We start from the raw sequence: 22,246 nt of genomic DNA on the forward strand, positions 1-22,246 counted from the left end.
TTATCTAACAGAATTGAATTGTTAGCAGGAAACTTAATCACTAAATATGTTTGGCTCAGAGTAAGATTTATTATCCTTCTGTGTCAGCCCTTCTAATTTTCTCAAGGGTGAAACTCAATAACCACAAAAACAGTGCCCTAATGTGATTTCAGGGACTCTGGCCTGACTTCTGGTAGTAAGAAGACACCTCAGTAGCATATAATTTATGTCTCATTCTGACCACTTTAAATAAAACTTTCTGTACATTGAGGATACAATGAATTAGAAAGGAAGGGTGGCCAAGTGTTAGAGTTAAAAAGTTATGAGTTAGGTTATATGTTCTGAAATACAAATGCACATTATTCATATATATGTTGTTATTTCTTCGGTTAAACTATTTAAAATAGTGATACTTTATAATTAGTCATGATTTATTGTGTTTTTAAGTAATTATCTTTTAGAAAAATGGAAACATTGGATTGAATTTCTGGGTAGTAGAAATCAATGATGATGATGGTGGTGGTGGTGGTGGTAGTGGTGGTGATGATGATGATGGAAAAGACATTGCTGATGTTAGCTAACTTTTATATAGTGATTTCTACATTATATATTTTATATAAAATGTATATAGTGATTCCTATGTTCCACTGATTTATATTGTGATAGCTAACATTTATATAATGACTTCTGATTATAGCTAAATTTTATATAATAATTGATTTCTATGACAAACTGTTCTAAGCACTTTGTCAATATTAACTTGTTTAAACATAAAAAAATCCATATGGCATAGACTCTATTTATACCTTGATTGTATATCAGTGTGAAAACAAAACACAGAGAGAGGGTAAGTAACTTGCCCAAGGTCATAGATAAACTGGGGTGAAGCCGCAAGCTGTATCAGGTAGTCTAGCTCAAGTCCAGTCTTCTAACTGCTGTTAATACTGCTCCTCCACCTTAAGTCCGAATACCATAAAAAATATAAAAACTGCTTTTCCAAAGCATTGTTAATCATCTGTACCAGACCCAATGTTATAATTTAGCCAGATTTTTTGATCTGTGAGAATGCTTTCTTTGAAGGAATTTTGTATTGTACCGACTACAAATAGTATCACAGGTGGAACTTAAAAGTTTATTTATCTCTTTATTTATTTTGCTCTTAGACTTTAAATATTTATACTTAAGTTTTTATCTTTGTTCTCTCCCTCCCCTCAATGCTCCCTTCCCACCCGCACCACTTCTCTGCAGCTTCTCCTTGAACCGAGAACCCATGCATTCTAGGTTTTCTTGGAACTGGCTAAGTGAGATAAGAATTTGAAAGAAATATTCAGTTGCAAAAAATAAAACAAGTTAAATTTTTTGTGTGTTCTACAACTGATTTTTGTGCCTGAAATATTGAAAAAAGTAAAAAATGGGGTCCTGAAAATATTGTAAAGTAGAAAATGGGGAGAGGGAAGAAATGAGGATCGAGAACAAAAAGCTCAATGACTGCACCCCTAAAATTTATCACTTTCTGGGCCTCCCACACTGTATTAATTTACTTAGACTTTTTCTTTAAATATTTATTTTAAAATTCCCCTAATCACACCAATTTTGCCTCTGAAAAGCTAAACCAATAAAGAGGAATCCCTAACTAAATGGATATGTAGAACAAATATCAGATTCTGAGACTTGGATCTAGGCATGATTTTATGATGCACCCTAATGGATTAAACTATAGATTACCTTCCCAGAGGGAGTAAATCAATTGATTAACCACTTCAAAAGGTGGAGCAGAAAAGGCATTGTGTTTTCAGTGGAAACACGTGGAGTTGAGTCCACATGACACCACTTCCCAGCTGTGGGGTTGTCAGTGAGATTCCAGTGCTTTCTGAGCCCGACTCTTCATTGTGAAACATAGAAGTCTAACACCTTCCTTATTTCACAGGGCTGTGACCATCTGATTGGATACCTGGGCTCATGGAGGCTGAATTCTAGTGTTGCATCAGTCTAGTACTTTGCTGGTGGGATTCAATTCTTTCATTGGTGCTCAATTTACTGGTAGGACTGGCTAGTGATCCAAAGATTGAGGAGGAGGGAGGGGCCAAGATGTCCTATGCTCTCTTCTCTACAAGTGCTGCATCAGCTTTGTCTCCTCTGCATTCATCTCCCTCTGGAAGCCTCTGATCCCTGGCTCCACCTTGCCCAGCACTCCAGGAATATTGTTTCCTCTCCTTGCTTCTTCAATCCCAGGGGAGGGAATTATTGCTATTATTGCTTCCTGTTATTTTCTGCGTGCCTCAACATCCCTAAGCATCCTAAGACTATGATCCATACTGTGTAGGTTCTGTTTCCTGCCAAGACTCTGATTAACACAGTCTTACATATTTTACAAAGTTTTGATAGAATCAAATGAAATACTATCTAGTAGAAGATAAACTAGTCAATCAGAGAAGATTTTTGACACCAAGGGACATTGCTAGTATGGGGAGTTGCTCCTGGAATCTAGTGGACAGAGGCCAGGAATCTTTCTAAATACCCCACAATGCACAGGGTAGCCCTCATGACAAAGAATTATCCAGAGCCAAATGTCAGTTTTGCCAAGTGTGAGAAATCCTGGGGTAAGCAATCATTAAATGGCAGTTGTTAACAATTGTCCTTCACAGGGATGATCAAATGGGATGATATCTGTTAGAGATTGAGATTCTCAAAGAGGATGCAGAGCACAGTAAGGGAAGAAAGTGAAGATGATCAGAAATCAGGAGTGCCATAGGTAGCTTGAAAATACAAAATATTTCAATACATTTTATATTTAGAAATTTACTTTAAAATATCTGTAAAACTACTTATTTCTAAAGAAAGCAAAGTCAGTCAACTTCTATTGGTTATGGAGCTATACAGAAAGATGGAATTTCTCAATTTGAAATGATAATATTTGAGGCATTGTGATTTTTTTCTATCAATTGAGGACAAGGATTTTTTAATACTAGGAATGATTGCTATTCCATAAAGTGCAACATAAATTAATTTTCTTAAAATATACTCTATGCAATTTTTCTAAGTAAAGGTCCATATCCATTGGTTTTAGCAAACATGTTTGTCTATATTTCAATACTGGTTTTGAGTCACAGTAGATATCAGTTTGCCAGTGGTGAGGGCAAAGTCTGGGATGATAGATAACCATCATTTCGTCCTTGCAATTCTTTATAAACTCAGTCCTAACATTTCAGAAGCCCGCCCACCAAAGCTCAGCATGATATACACCCAAGCAGAAGAATTAATGGCCTATTGTGCTGACTCAGTTTGCAGTTAAAGTTAATTCCATTTTTCTTAATGCTCTGGTCTCCCTAAAGTCTGAAGATTTCCATTCCAGTGACTTCCTAATGGAATGCAAATCCTCAAGAGCCCCGAAAGAGATCAGTAACTGGGGAGACATTCTGCTTGTATTTGAACGTATTTCATGCCTAGTTGCACTAATTGCATTTCTATTTTTACCCCACACCCATCACTCTCTGCATCTCAATTAATCACAGAAACAGAAGCAAAGCTTTTTAGTGTGTGTGCCCATCTAAATGCATTTGTCTACTGAGATGGAAACCTTGCATGAAAAATTGATTATCATTATTTAAATAAAACAATCAATATTAAAATAAAGAGGACAGAACAAAAAATGTTTTCTCTTTTTACTTAAAAGAAAAAAAAATAAGTGAACAAAAGGAAACAGAAGAAATGCTTCCGTTTCATAAAGTAAATTTATTTCAAATCTTTTCTTCTCATACCGATTTCCATGGTAGAGAATGATCTTCGGTGTGACGTTATGAGAACAAACAATAGCAAATAATTAGTAAAGTTAAGTAGCAGAATCACAGCTTAAAAAATCTGGATTCCAAGGCACAGTAAAGTGACAAGACCCAGACTTTTCATTTCCCTGAGATTGGAGTGTGTGTGTTTCGTTTTCACACATGTGCACACACATACAGACATGGATACTATCTTTTGTAGAAGCAAGGAGGTCTCTCAAACCAACAGGCCAGACTCAGATTTCAAGGCTAACTTTTCCATGTACTAACTGCAACCCTAGGTGAGTTGCTTATCTCTATGAGTCATTTTATCATCTATTACAGAGCAGTAACAACGCCTACCAAGCATTGTGGTGGAAGATTAGAGGGGTGGAACAAAGTTACTAACTCAACTGTCTGTCAAAAGGTAAGTTGTTCAACAGATAGAAGTTGAATAGATGAATGCTTAATGCAGTCCACATATAAGATCAGGGAGCTTATATTAAAATAAAACAAAACAACTAAAATGCAAAGATAAGTAGAGGGACTGAAGACTACAACTGACAACTGGCCTATTCCCTTTGCTGAGCGCAATGTTACCTATAATGACAGCAACAACTATAACAACAATCCTTTTCTGATCTTTTACTCAGAATATGTTAAACACTTTTGGTTAATAATTGACTTTACTTATTTTCATCACTTTTTTTAACTTGCCTGTTTATAAATTCCACACTATTTTGTTCTATGTTGTAAATACATTACCATCTACTAAGAATGATTGCTGTGTTTATTTAGTCTCTGTTCACTTTTCATCCTAAATTATGAATATTCCTTATACCAACAACTTAGACAAAAATTCAATACCACATATCGTGGTAGATAGTAGTTCTTCGTGCTCACTGGATGTGATCATAAGGAGAATAGGAGGGATAGGTAATAGCTCTGGGTGGGCATCTTCCCTTAGTGTGCCTGGATGCCTCACCTCATGAGCCAGTGCAGGGGCTCCCAGAGCCCAAAGGCCCACCGACAAGCCACTCAGCTTCCTCATGCAAGAGCAGTCCTCTCTGCTGAACCCCCTTTCCTTCTCCTCACCATGTTTTCCCAGAATGCATTACCCTCACCTGGCTTTATCAGCTTTCAGAAAAAGTCTCATGAGTGAATGAATGAATGCACAAATATTACTCAATGCTTTCTTTAAAAAACGAGGGCAAATGGAGGAGGAAATAGCAATTTCCTTTGAATTTTTATGACATTTAAGGTAAAAATTACCATTTTTATCAGTTAAGATGCTTTAATCAGACATTGTGATTCTGGACAGAAAGAAATTAAAATTATAATGTGTGATGAAATATTTCATCACTACAGTTAAGATTAAAATGATCAATTTAGTTGGTTCCAGTGTTTAATTAAATTTAATTAAGAGCTACTGAATAACAATTTTGAGAGCCAAGTCTACAAGTTCCATGAAGACTGGGTAATGAAGACATGTGTGTGAACATGTCTAGTTATGTTTCCATTGTTTATTTAGCATTTATACAGGGCCTATTAGATAAAAATAAACCCATTAGTTACTGAATCAATGCTTGAGAAAAGGCTGGTATAACAGGAATGAATAATACACTGTGATTAATGCCAGGTGATAGGCGTAAGCAGAGTGTTGTGGCCGTAGGATAGAGATTCATTGGCCTTGAGAGGAAATCCTGGGCGCCCAGTGAGATCTTGACCCACAGAGGTGGGAGGGAAGCGCAGTTCTATGTACTTCGTCCAGACTCAGGAAGGTACTGGCAAATTCAAGGAATAAAGATTAAATATGCTAGCGGGGTATGGAAGGGATACTGAATGCAAGTTAAGGCTTCAAAGATATATATGAAGCAAAAATTAGCTCAATTATGCAATACTAACAGACGCTATTCAATCTGTACCTTCAAACGCCCGCTCTCTTCTGGCTTTTTCTTTTCAGCATGTATGTATGCTCAGATCTTTCCCATTCAAGTAAAAATAAGCCCTCCTGAGATACAGATATTATTGGCTATTGTCTGCATATATACTTTAGTTCACAGTCAGGTTTTGTATTATTTTTACATGGAGTTACACTTCCTATCACCACTTCTAAACCTCAAACTACTGCAATATGGTTTTAACCCTCACTCTTTCACTGAAATTACCACACATAATGCTCAGAGCAATAAATGTAGTAACTGATTTTATGTCTATTCTCAGTACTTACCAACTACAGAGACTCATGGTGGGTCTCAATAAACAGTTGTTGAGTGAATAAATTCATGCTTGCATGTATCCATGCATGAAAGAAAACTTACATTAAAAGGCTGGTTTGAAAATGTTGAGAAGAGAACTGGCTAAACTTCAAATTGTCTTATTTCTAACTAAGGGTTTCATGATGTTGAATGTACCACAAGAAGTCTTCTATAGCAGATGTGGAATGGAGAAGGAATGTTCCTTTTATGGAATGCAGAAAAATTACTGTTTGGGAGTCCAGGAAATCCATATCCCATAAAGTCTAGAATACATTTATATGTTAATTCCTTTATATGCTTTACTTTTTCAAATGTGAATTTGGAAGATCTACATTTTGAAAATATACAAAATTTAGAATGATCATTAAAACAAACAGATTAGGAGCAAGTTTTAATTTTCTTCAATTCAGTTTATGAAAATTTTTTAGCCTGAAGCCTACGGGTTTGTAATACAGTCTTACTTCTGAGCTAGTATTTCACAACTTAAATAACACGCTACTTTTGGGGAAGTCTGACTTAATAAATGTGCTTTTATTTTTTCTTATATTAATCCTGTTTAGTTCTAAAAATCTATACTGATAAATAAAAATTCAGAATTACTCAATTCTATTCATCTTTTCAGTAATGAACTAACTCCTGTCTATGCATGGAAATAAAAGGGCACAGTGTGTTTTATAGTTTTATATTTATCCTCTATTAGGTGTATCTTTTATAGACTCTTTTAAATAGAAATGTCATGAGTAGCATTATTTGTGGGTGTAACTCTTTTTAACACAGTTTCTACCCAGACACTTCAGGGCTACATGTATAAAAAGAGGTGTGAACTGATTTCACTAGCTGTTGTGGACCATCTTAGTGGGTGAGATCTGCCTGGGGCAGCCCAGTCTATATTTGATAGAAACACCTGCTGGGACAGCACACACGTTCTCATTCAGAAAATTAATACCTATCTCCTGATAACTCCCTGGGACTCAGCATAAATTTAACTTTTATTGTACTTACTTGTGCTCTCAGCTTGTGTACCTGGTTACCTTCATAAGAGTCTGGATTTGTTTTCCAGTTTAGACTCTGCTGCTAATTTTGTGATTTGGGTGAAGTATTACTCAATGTTTCTGTGCCTCAATTCTCTTGCCTGCAAATGTGGAGAGTAATATCCTTTCTCTGACTTTAAAGAGTTCAGACTGATGTAAAAGGCAATATTTTTGCCTCTGAATTTATGAAGGTCACTTCAGAACCCTTCTCCATATAGACCTTTAGGCAAACATCTTCTATTTAGCTACATTTCTTTGGAGGATTGTCTGCATAAGTAAACCTCAAAACAAACTTCAAATAAAATGATAAAGGTGTAGTAAATCAAAGTACCCTGTAGAAAACATCATCCTAATTAAAACTCTAAGGTAGACAGAATAATGCCTCCTCCCTAAAGATGTCTACGTCCTACTCCCCAGAATTTGTGACTATTACTTTACATGGTAAAAAGGGAATTAAGGTTGCAGATAGATTTAAGGTTGATAACCAACTTATTTAAAGTTAAAGAAATTATCCTGGGTTATCTAGGTTGGCCCAATATAATCACAAGATCCTTTAAAAATATGGAAGAGAGTAGCATAAGAGGGTTAGAATGATGCAGTGTGAGAAAGACTCAACTAGTCATTGCTGGTGTTGAGGATGGAAGGGTCCACATGACAGAGAATGTGGGCAGCCGCCGTTCCTGGAAAAGCCAGGAAATGGAATTTCCCCTAGAGCCTCCAGAAGGAACATAATCCTGCTGACACCTTTATTTTAGGCCCGTGAGACTCATTTTGGGCTTCTGATCTCCAGATAATAAATGTGTTATTTTAAGCAACTAAGTTTGTGCTAATTTATTACAGAAGCCATAGAAACAGTCTAATGAATTCCAAGGTTGGCATTGCATTGGAAATCTGAATATTCTGGTGAGATCAGGTTTTACTGTGTTATATTTTTGTTGTATTATTTTTAGGTAAGAAAGTAGGATATTGAAGAAAACTATTAATGATATATACCCATCAATTAGCAAAAATACCAGGATGATACTTTACCTAAAATTAGTATTTACCACTTTATCATAAAATATACCTTCTCAGTTCTGGTTCTCTGGGTTAGGGACCCAGTTTGGGATTTAGACCCCAGAGTTCTCAGTGGGCATACCCCACAGCTGAGATATCCCTCCTGAACTCCAGCTTCCAGGAACCTGGCCAGCTCTTTCTCACCTCTGCCCTTCCTACCCGTCTCTATGTGGTCTCCACTTTCTTTCCTTGCTTATCAGGGTTCTCACCAGCTACTCCAGCTGATTATTCAGGATAGTTTTTATGTATTTTAGTTCATTCCTGGGAAAGTGTCCATGTAGTTTACACTTACTCTACCACCATTTTGGAACTCCTGTTCTTCTTTTTGAAGCATTTGTGAATGGGATTGTTTTCTTAGTTTGCCTACTTATAGTTAATTATCTATATATATAAAAGCCTAAGTGACCAGATGACTGGCCGGTAGCTATGACACGCACTGACCACCAACTAGCAGACGCTCTATGCAGGAGCTGCCCCCTGGTGGTTAGTGCACTCCTACAGCCAACCTCCTGCAGTCCCTCCCCCTGGCCAGCTGGCCCCAGTCGACCCTGATCGGGACTGGGTGAGACAGCCCGGATTGGCCCTGATCACTGGCCAGGCCAAGGGACCCCACCCTTGCAAGAATTCATGCACCGGGCCTCTAATTTTCTACAAATGACAAAGGTTTTAGTAATATATTTGCTTATTTGTAAAAAAGATCCAAAGGAGAGAAAAAATATAGCTTTTTTACTTTTACTTTTTTCAGCTAAAGTTCCATAAGGGTATAAGTTAAGGATCATTTCTTTTAACCCTAAAATGCTGAGAGTACTTTGTATATATTAAATAGCCACAATAAGCAAGCAATATCCAAAACTCACTCAAATGGGACCATGTTACTGTTTTTAAAATCAGATTCCACTTGAGATATTAAATTCTTAAGCCAAATAACTATGAAAAGGCCTGTTTCTAAGAACAATTTCCCTTTCTAGTGCATTTTAAGTAAAAAGAGGGGGTGAAAATTTAAACCTCTAATTAGCCACTTTCAAAATGTAGTTAATTAAAATATTTTTGCTTTTACATGGGATCCTTATGGTATGAGATGCAATCCCAGTGTCCTACAACTTAATCAGCTAAGTAGAAAATGTAACCTCCCATCTGGTAAATCAATTGTTGTGCCCCACCATAACTCAACTAGACACTGAGGAAAACCATTGAAATGCTATTTCCTTTTCGTTAGAAGAGAATTATGTACAATTTCAGCATGCTTTGCATTTCTAAAAGTTAAAGTCAACAGGGAGGTATCACTCTCCTTTACATGAGTTTCCCATGAGAAAATCAACAGCAAAATATAAAGCCTTTGCTGTTATTCATGAAACACTCCATAATACTAACTTGGCTTTAACCAGAACATATTATTTGGCAGCTAAAACCTTTAATCAGAGTTGTGGTTTGAACAGGTTTTCACTGAATTTATGTTTCATAGGAGCTCAAAGAACAGCACTGTTCTTCTAACCAATTTATTCTATTTCAGGTGGTTTAAATGTTGTACTTGAGCTAAGAGTGGGAAAAAAAAGAGAATGCTACTCTGATTCTCATTTTATTGGTTTTAATTATTATTTAACATTTCTAAACAAGTAGTAAGAGCAGTTAGGTAAAAAGAATGAGACACTCCTATCAACAAATACTGACTGAGCACTTGCTCTGTGCAAGGCTAGACACTAGGTATTATGGAAGAAAAACACATCTAAAATGATGATCCCGACTTTAAAAAAGAGAAAGAGCTGGTGGGGACTCCACCCAGACACCCAGGGTGGCAAGTGAGGTGTCCCTCAGCCCTTCCCCCCAGTATAACTGACCTCACTGTGAATGAGTGACTCAGGGTTGGTACAGGACCCAGCTGTTTCAGAGAGTTAGTCCTGGGAATTGCTCAGAACTGTACTAGGGGGAAAGAGCTTGCTTATTTTTGCTGTTCTTGTTAAGCTGTTAAGGGGTAAGACTAGGGCTGTCCTGGGTTATCCTAGTCACCATTTGAAGGGAACATTACTATATGTAAAGCCCAGCAAAACCAGGTCAGGAACTTATATTTCTAATAACAACATGTGAACATATTGAATTAGCATCATTTAAGCATTTGGACACTCAAAAAATTCAGTTAAATGAACCCTCCAAATACGCACCCCCCCCCCACCACCACACACACCTTTTTGAAACTAAGCTAATTTATAATATTGGATGCTTGTTATTTAAAAATTAAGAGTCCTGAAAATCTTAATTCTGCTCAGGCACTGTCTTTTCTTTGGGTTATGTGATGTAGAATGGGTCTAAGGCTAGCTCAGAGGGAAGAGTTTACTGTGACTGATTAGTGACTTGTGCCTTGGGGACTGCAGGTATTTTGTGACACTTCGGCCACATGTGTGCCTTCCTAGGTCTATCACTGTGTGGTCTATATGATAGTTTCTAGCTAGCAACATGTGGACATATAAATTTCAATTAATTAAAATTTGTCAACAAAAAATTATCTCCTCAGACACAACAGCCACATTTTGTGTTCAATTGCAAGTGACTACATCAGCCCTGGCCGGGTTTGAGTATCATCTCACACACCAAAAGGTTACGGGTTCAATCCCTGATCAGGGTACACACCTAGGTTGTGGGTTCGAAAACTGGTCTGTGTGTGTCAGGGAGGCAACTGATTTGTGTTTCTCTCTCACATCAATGTTTCTCTCTCTTCTCCTTCCTATCTCTCTAAAATCAATGAAGATATCCTCAGGTAAGGATTAAATAATAAATAAAGTGCCTACATCTGTCTAGTGGCTACTGAATTGGACAGGGTAGATACAGATCTTTTCATCATTACAGAAAATTCTTCTGGGCAGTTTAGTCTATGCTCATGCTATCCTCAAAGAACCCCCTCTATACAACTGTAGTGGGCTAATAAATTCTCTCTAAAAAATTGTTGTGTTATCAATTTTAAAATCTATATATATAAAAGCCTAAGTGACCATTATGACCGGTCGCTATGATATGCACTGACCACCAGGGGCCAGATGCTCAATGCAGGAGCTGTCCCCTGGTAGTCAGTGCGCTCCCACAGCCAACTTCCCGCGGCCAGCCAACCTCCCGCGGTCCCTCCCCCTGGTCAGCTGGCCCCGATCAGCCCCGATCACTGGCCAGGCCAAGGGACCCCACCTGTGCACGAATTCGTGCACTGGGCCTCTAGTAATGTAATATAATCAAAATAGATAATTCCAATTAAATATACTGGATTTTTTTAGTTAAATATATAACTTAAATAATATCTCAGTGTCTTCTCCTATCTGCATTCTTCAGATGGTTTGAATCTTTGCTTTCACTCAAGATGTTTATAACCTAGAAAAGTGAAATAGTAGCTCCTCAAAAAGCAAGGTGGGTCAAGTGCTCAATTAAATTAACTTTTAATTCACCTTCTATTAACCTATACATGTGCCTCACTATCGCCAACTGTGAGTTCCTTAAGGGCAAAAACCCTTTTTACTCATATCTATGTCTTTAATACCTACTAATAAGCCCAAAACAATGTGTAATTTGTTAGATGAGAAATAAATATGTTCAGTGGTTGAACATCGGCCTATGAACCAGGAGGTCCGGGTTCGATTCCCAAGCACATGCCTGGGTTGCAGGCTTGATCAGGAGTGTGGGGCATGCAGGAGGCAGCCAATCAATGATTCTCTCTCACTGATGTTTCTATCTCTCCTTCACTCTCCCTTCCTCTCTGAAATCAATAAAATTATATTTTTAAAAACAGAGGGGGAAAAATGAAGATGTTACAAAGTCTCAAAGACATTTTTCTCATCCAATTGGGCAAAATAAGATAAAAACAACAGTATAAAATATGATATTTAATAATTTACATATGATTGCCAGCCTTTACTGCAAAAATGACAGAAAAATGGGCATACAGAGAAGGAAAATGTGGGAATCAATTTTTCATAAAAAATGACTTTTGAATTGATCTCATGTATGAATGGGTGGTAAAGAATGGAAGAATCAGTATAAATGTTGAAATAAAAAAAGTTTTCTAAAAGAAGAGATCATTAGAAATAAAGATAGCTCTGTACAGGTAAATTAAGACCATTTAATGAAAAAAATCTAGCATGCAGTATAAACTGTTATTATGTACTGCCTTAAATGTGAAGAAGGTTTCTGAGCAAACTGATAATGGTTTCTTCTAGACTTCTTCGCCACAGCGGACACTTTCATTTCAAAGTAGCTCAAAATTTAAAAGAAAATATAACCACAAATATTTCATCATTTATTTTGTCATCTTTTAATTCATTTCATTATCTATGTCTAGAGATATATGTGCATATATTAGCGTGGGATATTTTTCCAGTGTTTCAAGTTATGTAATTGTGAATATTACAAAGGAGGAGTCATTTTTCAATCATTCTCACGATTATACAACAGATGGCTAAATGCTTTTAAGTCTTAACTATTGTTTTTGCCAATTTCTCATTCCAATCTTATCTAAAATGTCCTGCCTATTTCTAATTGAGTATTTTATGGGGAGTGAAAAATATGTCGTTAGATTTTGCGACAGTTAATTAAAACGAATTTTAGATATAATTCTACAAAAGCACCATCATTTATTTCTTACTTATACATTCTTCAAATCATTAACATTTTTCTATCTTACTCTTCTTCATAAAGCATGATGATATATTTGCTGTTAGACTTGTACACAATCTTAGGAATCATTTGCTCCAAATATTTTAATTAATTGAGGAATCAAATATCCTAAATCATTAAATGCTGTATTCAAGGTCATATATTAGTGACAGGGTTAAGACCACAAATCTAGACTCTTTTTGACACTTTAATTCTTTTACAATTTTACCATATGGCTACAACGAATAATTCCTACTACTAAAGCCACACCATTGTTCTTAGTAACTCATACAGGCAATATGTACTGAGATTGTCCTATGTCAGGCACTGTGCTGGGTACTTGCATGCAGTAACTTCATTGCTTGTAGTAACTATGCAAGGGGAATATTTCCCTTACTTGACACTTGAAAAAATTGAGGCTCAGAGAAGTCCTGTAACTAGCTCATGATCACACAGCTCTAAGTGGTAACACTGTGGTGGAATTCTCGGCCAGATCTAACCCCAAACCATGAGATTACGCTCCATGCTTGTCTCCCTAGTCCAGTGATGGCAAACCTATGACACGCATGTCAGAGATGACATGCGAACTCATTTTTTTGGTTCATTTTTCTTTGTTAAATGGCATTTAAATATATAAAATAAATATCAAAAATATAAATCTTTGTTTTACTATGGTTTCAAATATCAAAAAATTTCTATATGTGACATGACACCAGAGTTAAGTTAGGGTTTTTCAAAATGCTGACACGCCGAGCTCAAAAGGTTCGCCATCACTGTCCTAGTCTATATTAGCTTCTTCACACTAGTTTCCCCCACAAGCAAATAACTTGAGTTAGATTTTCAAAGTGTTTACACGGTTGATGAATTATCACACAACTCTCAATTAATTAATACTTGCTCTTAGCTCCAACTAGTCATCAAACATATTGCATACACAATCTGTGAGACCAACTTATTTATTGAACTGCTAAAGCATCTTGTTCTTAATTCTAACCTAATCATAACTAACTTTTGAATAAAAAAAATTTGGGGGACATTATTTTCCTATTATGCATTTTACAATTTTAACTATATTTTTATTGTTGACACTATTACAGATGTCCCCATCTCCCCGCCTCTGTGTCCACCTGCACCCAGCCCCTGCCCCCACTTCCCTAAAGCCATCACCATACATCCATGGGTTATGCATATATGTTCTTTGGCAAACCTTTTCATCCAGTCATCCCCACCTCCTTCCCCTCTGACAGCTGAAAATCACATATAAATTTGTGCTCTTTCTTTATCACAAGGAATCTTACTATTCTAAACCATTTAATTCTTGGGTAAATACTATAGTAATTTATCAATTGTAACATGCACAATCACCTTGTATAGCAAAAACACTGCTAGTTAAACTATGAAATATTCACTAGACTTTCTCTGATTTCAGATATGTTGTTTAAAAAATGAGCATCTTAACCAGGGGTGGAGGAGGTAGAAGAGGTTATAAGGGGGATAAATGGTGATGGGGAAGGAGACTTGAATTGGGGTGAACACACAATGCAATATACAGTTGAAGTATTATAGAACTGTACATCTGAAATCCATATACCCCAATAAATTCAATTAAAAATAAAATAATAAAAGTAAATTTTAAAAATGAGTATCTTAAAATCAATGAGATATGGTAGTTTAAAGTTGACAGCATGCAATAACATATGGGAAAACTTAAGCTGGGAAATGAAAACTCTAAGAAAGAATCAAAAGGAAACAACTGAAATAAAAAGCACAGAAACCAGGAATGCCTTTGATGGGCTCATCAGTAGACTGGACATAGCTAAGGAAAGAAGCAATGACCTTGAAGACAAGTGAGTAGAGATTTCCCAAGCTGAACGGCAAAGAAAAAATAACAGAATACCCCAGAACTCTTGGACAATTACAAAAGATGTAACATATGTCTGATGGGAATCTCAGAATAACAAGAATATAAAGGAGCAAGAGAATATCTGAATAATGGCTGGAATCTCAGGGAACATGAAGCAGTATAAACACCAAAATCAAAACCCCTACACATATAGCATAGTCAACTGCAGAAAACCAAAGATAAAGAGAATATGCTCAAAGAAACCAGAAGATAATAGAAAGCAACTTGCCTACAGGGTACGAAGGGTGAGAATTACATCAAATTTCTTGTCAGAAACCATGCAAGCAAGAAGAGAATATAGTGAAGTGTTTAAAGAGTTACAAGAAGAAAACCCAGCAACCTAGAATTCTGTATTCAGTGAAATTATCCTTTAAACAAGAAGTAGAAATAAAAGTTTTTGCAGATAAATAAAAACTAAGGAAATCTGCTGCCTATGGACTTGCTTTGCAAGAAATATTAAAATAAGTCCTTCGGCAAGGAAAAAACAAACAAAAAAAGATACAGGTCAAAACTCAGATCTATATAAAGGAAGGAATAAATGAATGTAAAAGAAAATATTTTATTTTTCTTATTTTTCATTGATATAATAGGTTATTCAAAATAATAATAATATCAACAATTTATTGGGTGATTTTAGCTCATGTAACAGTGAAGTTAACAACAGCATTATTATACAGGATGGGAAAGGAATTGGGAATACCTGTTACAAAGTACCTTACCTATTTAGCAGTATAATATTATTGGTAAGTTGATGTGGATTAGATGTAAATGTTACTTTAAACTCACAAAAGAAATTTTAAAAATATTTTTTTTCCTATTGATTTTAGAGGGAGAGAAAAGGAGAGGGAGAGAGAGAGGGAGAAACTTTGATGTGAGGATGTAAGAGAGAAACATCGACTGGCTGCCTCATACAGGCACCCTGACCAGGGATCCAGCCCACAACCTGGGCATGTGCCCTGACCCGGAATCGAACCAGCCTTTCAATACATAGGACAACACTCAACCAACTGAGCCACAATGGCCAGGGCACAAAAAAAAATTTTTTTTTAAAGAGGTACAATTGATATGCTAAGATAGTAGAGAAGATGGAATCATATAAAATACTCCATTAAAACCAGAGAAGTCAGAAAAAGAGGGAAAACTTAAAAAACAGAGAGAGAATAAGTACAATGATTATTAAACCATTACAAACTTAGTAGATATTAATCTAACTATATCCATAACCACTTTAAATGTGAATGGTCTAATACACTAAAGAGACTGTCGGAGTGGGTTAAAACAAACAAACAACACAAAACAAAACAAAAGATCCAACTATATGTTGCTTGTCAGAAAACAATCTACACTAATAAAAGAGAAACATGGTAATTAGCGTACGACCGCTACCCTTCCCATTGGCTAATCAGCATATCCTTATGCAAATTAACTGTCAGCCAAGATGGTGGCCAGCAGCCATGCAGCTGGAAGCGAACATGAGGCTTGCTTGCTCCAGTGACTGCAGACTCCAACGTTCCCCGCCTGACTTGCCGGCCTCTGAGTTGCAACTCTAAGCAACTATGTACTATGTTGCAAATAAGAAGCTAAACAAAACCCCAGAAACCAGCTTTCAGCCTGCCGGGATCTCAGAGCTGAAGTTATACATTGTTTCGATTATAGAACGGCAAACAAACCAGATACGAAGCCTCAGAGCTAGAGCCAGAGCTAAAGCTGGCCCAGAATAAAATAAAAAAAGAGAAAAAAAAGGAGCAGTTGGGAGCTTCAGTCACCCGCCAACCTGAAAACGGCCCTCAGCCCCTCAGCCAGACTGGCCAGGCACCCCAGTGGGGACCCCCACCCTGAAGGGTGTGTGACCAGCTGCAAACAGCCATCATCCCCTCATCCAGGCTGGCCAGGCACCCCAGTGGGGACCCCCACCCTGATCCAGGACACCCTTCAGGGCAAACCAGCCGGCCCCCACCCATGCACCAGGCCTCTATCCTATATAGTAAAAGGGTAATATGCCTCCCAGCACCGGGATCAGCGGAGCCACGAGGCCTCTTGCACGCCCCCTACTGGGGATTGAGCCTGCAACCCGAGCATATGCCCTTGGCCAGAATGGAACCCGAGACCCTTCAGTCCGCAGGCTGATGCTCTATCCGCTGAGCCAAACTGGCTAGGGCTTGATGTGTTTTTTAAAATATATTTTTTTTATTGATTTCAGAGAGAGAGGGAGAGATTGAAACATCCACCATAAGAGAGGATCGTGGATCGGCTGCCTCCTACACACCCCGTACTGGGGATCGAGCCCGAATCCCGGGCATGTGCCCTTGACCGGAATCGAAACTGGGACCTTTTGACTCTATCCACTGAGCCAAACCAGCTAGGGCTAGTTTTTTTTGTTTGTTTGTTTTTGAGAGAGTGGGAAAAAAAAGAGAGAGTGGAAGGGAGGAGAGGAGGGGAGGAGGAAGAGGGAGGGGGAGAGAGAGAGTGAGAGAGAGCGAGAGAGGTTGTTTATTCCTTCGTCGGTAGCTTCTAAATATATATAAATAAAAATGCAAATGTTCATTTGTTCAAAATCTTAAATCTCCGAAAGTTCTTCACCGATTGCTTTGAAGTTTTGACACAACGTTGCATTCGAAATCACGCGTGTTTTTATATACCTATATACCTACTATTATATAGATGTCACACCTGTGACAGGTAAAAACATGCTTTTTTTGAAAAACAGCGCCATCTGTTGGACGTAAAAGCAACACACGCTATACTAAATATTTTACGATTCCATTTCAATGTTTCTGTTTACAATTATAAATTGTAGATAAAATTAACCACAGATATGCGTGTCCAGCTGCAAAACGATCCATCAGCTGAGATATTCTCACATCAATTGCTGGGAATTGGGAACGGAAAGGTGCCGGTTGATCTGACCTCAGGACGAATTTCATTGCCTCATAACTTCTGCAACTTAGTGACGTCAAAAGAAGAATTGGTTGAAAAAGTATTTCCCAATATTCAAACCAATGATAAGAATCACGATTGGCTGAGTGAACGAGCTATTCTCGCGGCCAAGAACAAAGACGTCTACGGACTTAACAATATCATTCAGTCTAACATTCAAAGCGAGGCAGTTACATACAAGTCCGTCGACACTGTTGTGGAAGCAGATGAAGCGGTTAATTATCCAACAGAATTTTTGAATTCACGCGATCTGCCAGGGATGCCACCGCACGTACTGCAATTGAAAATCGGCGTGCCAATTACCATGTTGCGAAATGTCAACCAGCCAAAGCTTTGACAGGCACGCGGCTTGCAGTAAAAAAATTAATGAGCAATGTCGTAGAAGCAACAATCTTGACAGGACCTTTCAAAGGTGAAGATGTCCTCATTCCTCGCATTCCTATGATTCCAACGGATATGCCATTTCAATTTAAGAGATTGCAATTCCCAATTTGATTGGCGTTTGCAATCACCATCAACAAAGCTCAGGGGCAATCTTTAGAATTGTGCGGTTTACATCTAGACACGGATTGCTTCTCACATGGACAATTATATGTTGCGTGTTCTAGAGTCAGCAAACCAGACAATCTCTATATCTGCACAGACAATGGAACAACAAAAAATATTGTATACCCACAAGCATTGTGAAATTAAACATATTAGAGACGTGCGCTTTCTCTTTTCTTTCTTTTCAATTTAACCAGACTGAGCCACAGCAACGAGTGGCCGGGTACAGCTAGTTTTAAATATAAAGACACAGAAAGAGTAAAAGTAAAGGGATGGAAAAAAATATTCCCTGCTAACGCTAGGAAATTACAAATTAAAACCACAATGAGAAATCATTACATACTTATTAGAATAGTTGAAACCCAAACAAGTGAAACTGAAAATACCAAGTGCTGGTGAGTATGTGGAGCAACAGGAAGTCGGATGCACTGCTGGTGAGTGTGCAAAACGGCACAGCAGTTTCTCTGTAAGTTCTAGCTATCACATTCCTGAGTTGAAAACTGGTATCCACACAAAAACCTACACATGAGTGTTTATAGCAGCTTTGTAACTGCTAACACTTGGAAAGAACCAAGATAATCTTTCAATAGGTAAATTGATAAATAAACGGTTGTTCATCCATACAATGCAATATTATTCAGCGGGGGTGGGGGGGGGGGGTAATTAAAACCACAATGAGAAATCATTACATACTTATTAGAATAGTTGAAACCCAAACAAGTGAAACTGAAAATACCAAGTGCTGGTGAGTATGTGGAGCAACAGGAAGTCGGATGCACTGCTGGTGAGTGTGCAAAACGGCACAGCAGTTTCTCTGTAAGTTCCAGCTATCACATTCCTAAGTATTTACCTAACTGAGTTGAAAACTGGTATCCACACAAAAACCTACACATGAGTGTTTATAGCAGCTTTGTAACTGCTAACACTTGGAAAGAACCAAGATAATCTTTCAATAGGTAAATTGATAAATAAACGGTTGTTCATCCATACAATGCAATATTATTCAGCGGGGGTGGGGGGGGGCTTTCAAGCCATAAAAAGATACGGAGGAATCTTAAATGCACATTGTCAAGTAAAAAAAAGCCAGCCTGAAAAGGCTACATACTGTATGAGTCCAACTATATGACATTCTGAAGAGGACAAAACTATAGAGACAATCTAAATATCAGTGGCTATCTATTCAAAATTTTTTTTGTAAATCTAAAAGTGTTCTAAAAATTAAAGTCTAGTTATTTAAAAATGAAGTCAATGGCAGAAATGAGTACTCAGTTTGGCCCTTGTGAGCCCAGGGCGTCAATTAGAGTTCCTTCTATGGGAAAGGACAGAAACAAATCTGCTGCTCCCGTGGCCACCATATCAGGCTCTGAAATGCCGGGCTCTATCCCCTTCCTTAAAAAAAGTTCTTTTTATTGACGTCAGAGAGGAAGGGAGAGGAAGAGAGAGATAGAAACATCAACGATGAGAAAAAATCTTTGATCAGCTTCCTCTTGCACGCCCGACACTGGGGATGGAGCTCACAACCCAGGCATGTGCCCTGACCAGGAATCAAAACGTGACCTCCTACTTCATACTTTGTCCTGAATTTACTTGTTTTATTAATAAAGGTTACAATGTAAGACTTCAAAAACTTTTCAACAGTAAGAGATTTAGTTTTAGCCTGATGCAAATAAGTGAAACTCAAAGAAGATAAAAAATATGAACAATAAAATGGCAATGAATACATATCTATCAACAATTGAATATATAAACAAAATGAACAAGCAGAACAGAAACAGACTCAGGGATACAGAGGACTTTTTGTTGTTGCCAGATGGGAGGGATCTTGCAGGGGATGGGCAAAGAAGATGAAGGGATTAAGAAGTACAAAATGGTTGTTTAGAATAGTCATGGGCATGTAAACTACAGCATAGGGAATATAGTCAATAATATTCTAATAACTAGGTGTGGTGCTGGATGGGTGAGGGATTTATTGGGATGATCACATTAAGTTATGTAATGTTGGGGTCTACCTAAATACATACATACATACATACATATATACATACATACATACATAAAACTATTAAGCACTCCCTAAGTCCTGGAATTGTGATCATAAGTGCATACCATGCATTACTCAACTGAATTCTCAAAATAACTGTGTGAACCAAGTACAACAGTTATTCCTATTTTACAGATGAGGATTGTGGCCTAAAGAGATCGAGTGTATTTCCCAAGATTAAGGATCCAGATTTCAAACTGGTAGATGAATTCAAAGCCTGGGGTACTGTGCCACACTGCTTCTCAATTCTGGGAAAACTGGTGCAAATTTATCACAAAGAATATATTTCAATAATTCTTGCCAATGTTGTGGCAAGAAGAATTGCCACAACAATGGAAATGAGGGTCCTAAGACATATAGAGCGTTCCAGTTTTTGTCAATCTGGACTAAGATTGTAGGTGAATATTTTTAGAAGCAAAAGTGCCATCTGTGCAGAAATGTGTGTGCGTGTCCAGATGTGCACACACACACACCTCTGTGTATTGTGAGAAAGACAGAGAACTAGAGAGAGAAGAAGATGACAGAAAGGTTTTAAAACATTAAAAAAATCTCCTGGGTATTTATTCTGGATTATAATAATTTGAACGGGTTACCAAAGTACCACAACATAAATTCTAACTGCTTTACTGAGGGGAATATATTTCATCTCTGCCTTCGTTCCAATTTACTGGATGTGGAAAATGACATTGGCCTTCCAAAGCCTTAACTTATGTTTGGACCCTTTCCATCTCTGAGTCTTATTCTAGGGCTGCTGACCATTAAAGTGAATATTTCAGTGGGGCTGGAACAGTCTTATTAGCCTAAGCCAAGCTTTATATGGCTTGTGCACTTTAAGAGGTTAATCTTGCCAACCAGCTCACTTTGTTCAGAAGTATTAAATGGAAAGACTGCAACATTCAAAGGAAGGCAAAGTTCACTGGGTAAGACCCCAATAATATAATGGAGCATAAAACCTCTAGAACTTTTTACCATAATGTTTTATGAGACATATGCACACACTCGTTGGAACAGAATCTACGTCAAGTGGTTTTGAAGGTCAGTTCAAAGTCACCACATACGTACTATCTTTGTTAGAATTATGGACTATTTCAAAAGTGTCTGGACCCAGAAGCTTTCTTTCCCTATTTTATAGTTTACTATCTGTCCAGCAATATACTATATTAGGGGGAAAAAGTCACCTACTATAGCGTGATATTATTTGCAGCCAAACCAGAAAGCTCAGTAAAATATTCCAAATTTCAGTATCAACAAATCCTGTGTTAAAGAATGAAAAGTATCACAGAGTGTAATTCTAAAAGAGAGTGCTACTTGAAGGGCCTTAGAAAAAAAAAAATTTTTAAATTCTTTTATTCTCACCTTCACAACCAATTATAAAGGTCTTTGATGTTCATTGTTAAGAAAGGAGCAAAAGACTCTCAATTCTTCCATTTAAGAGAACCTTGGTTTAGAAATGGGCCTGATTAGAGCTACCTATTCTATTCCTATCATTCAGATGTTTCCAAAATGCTCAAATGGTATGAGCTACTATGATTCTCCTCAGGGGAAGGAAGTAAAGGTCCACTTTGCATGACAAAGGTCAGATTTCTGCTGGCAAATGAGACTCCATGGTTGACTGTTCCTAGGTTGTCACTGTCTGGCTGGGTCCAAAGAGGTCAAGAGAGGTTCCAAATTGGGTTCACTGCTTGAGGGACACCCCTGGGGCCACTTTTTAAAGGTCATTAAGATTTTCTTACTCTGGTTTCAGCTTTACTCCCTTAAATCTTGCTAACACACACTGGTAATTCAGTACTGATGTGGGTTAAAAGGAAACTGAAAGAATTTAGTATTATATGCAGATCAAAAGTTAGAAAATCCACTTATTTAACAACTTCCTTTAAATCTAAGATTCAGTTCAATGATATTCAAGTAGACCACAGAGGATGATACTCAGGTGCCAACAGGAGAGCTTGACTCTATTATAACTGTCCTGGTATCTACACTATATGATCAATGCCACGACTCAAAATTTCACTTAATATGGTGTAGTTTTCTGCAAAAATTATACAGTCTCCCCAATCATCACACACGTTTAATTATGGTAAAATTTTATTACTTTCCTTTGTAATAACTCT

At 37.4% G+C, this 22,246-nt stretch overlaps 1 protein-coding gene and 1 long non-coding RNA gene across 10 annotated transcripts in view; one reads left to right on the forward strand and one right to left on the reverse strand.

The window, feature by feature from the left end:
* Positions 1-22,246, reverse strand: part of HDAC9 (histone deacetylase 9) — an 846,941-nt gene that overhangs the window by 350,753 nt on the left and 473,942 nt on the right. The window lies entirely within an intron of this gene.
* On the forward strand, positions 393-20,018 carry LOC106727146. The gene is made up of 3 exons (XR_001363303.1): positions 393-402; positions 4,731-4,733; positions 19,974-20,018. It is a non-coding gene; the product is annotated as an uncharacterized LOC106727146 (long non-coding RNA).

This window comes from Myotis brandtii, unplaced genomic scaffold, assembly GCF_000412655.1.
Source record: "Myotis brandtii unplaced genomic scaffold, ASM41265v1 scaffold374, whole genome shotgun sequence".
NCBI lineage: Eukaryota > Metazoa > Chordata > Mammalia > Chiroptera > Vespertilionidae > Myotis > Myotis brandtii.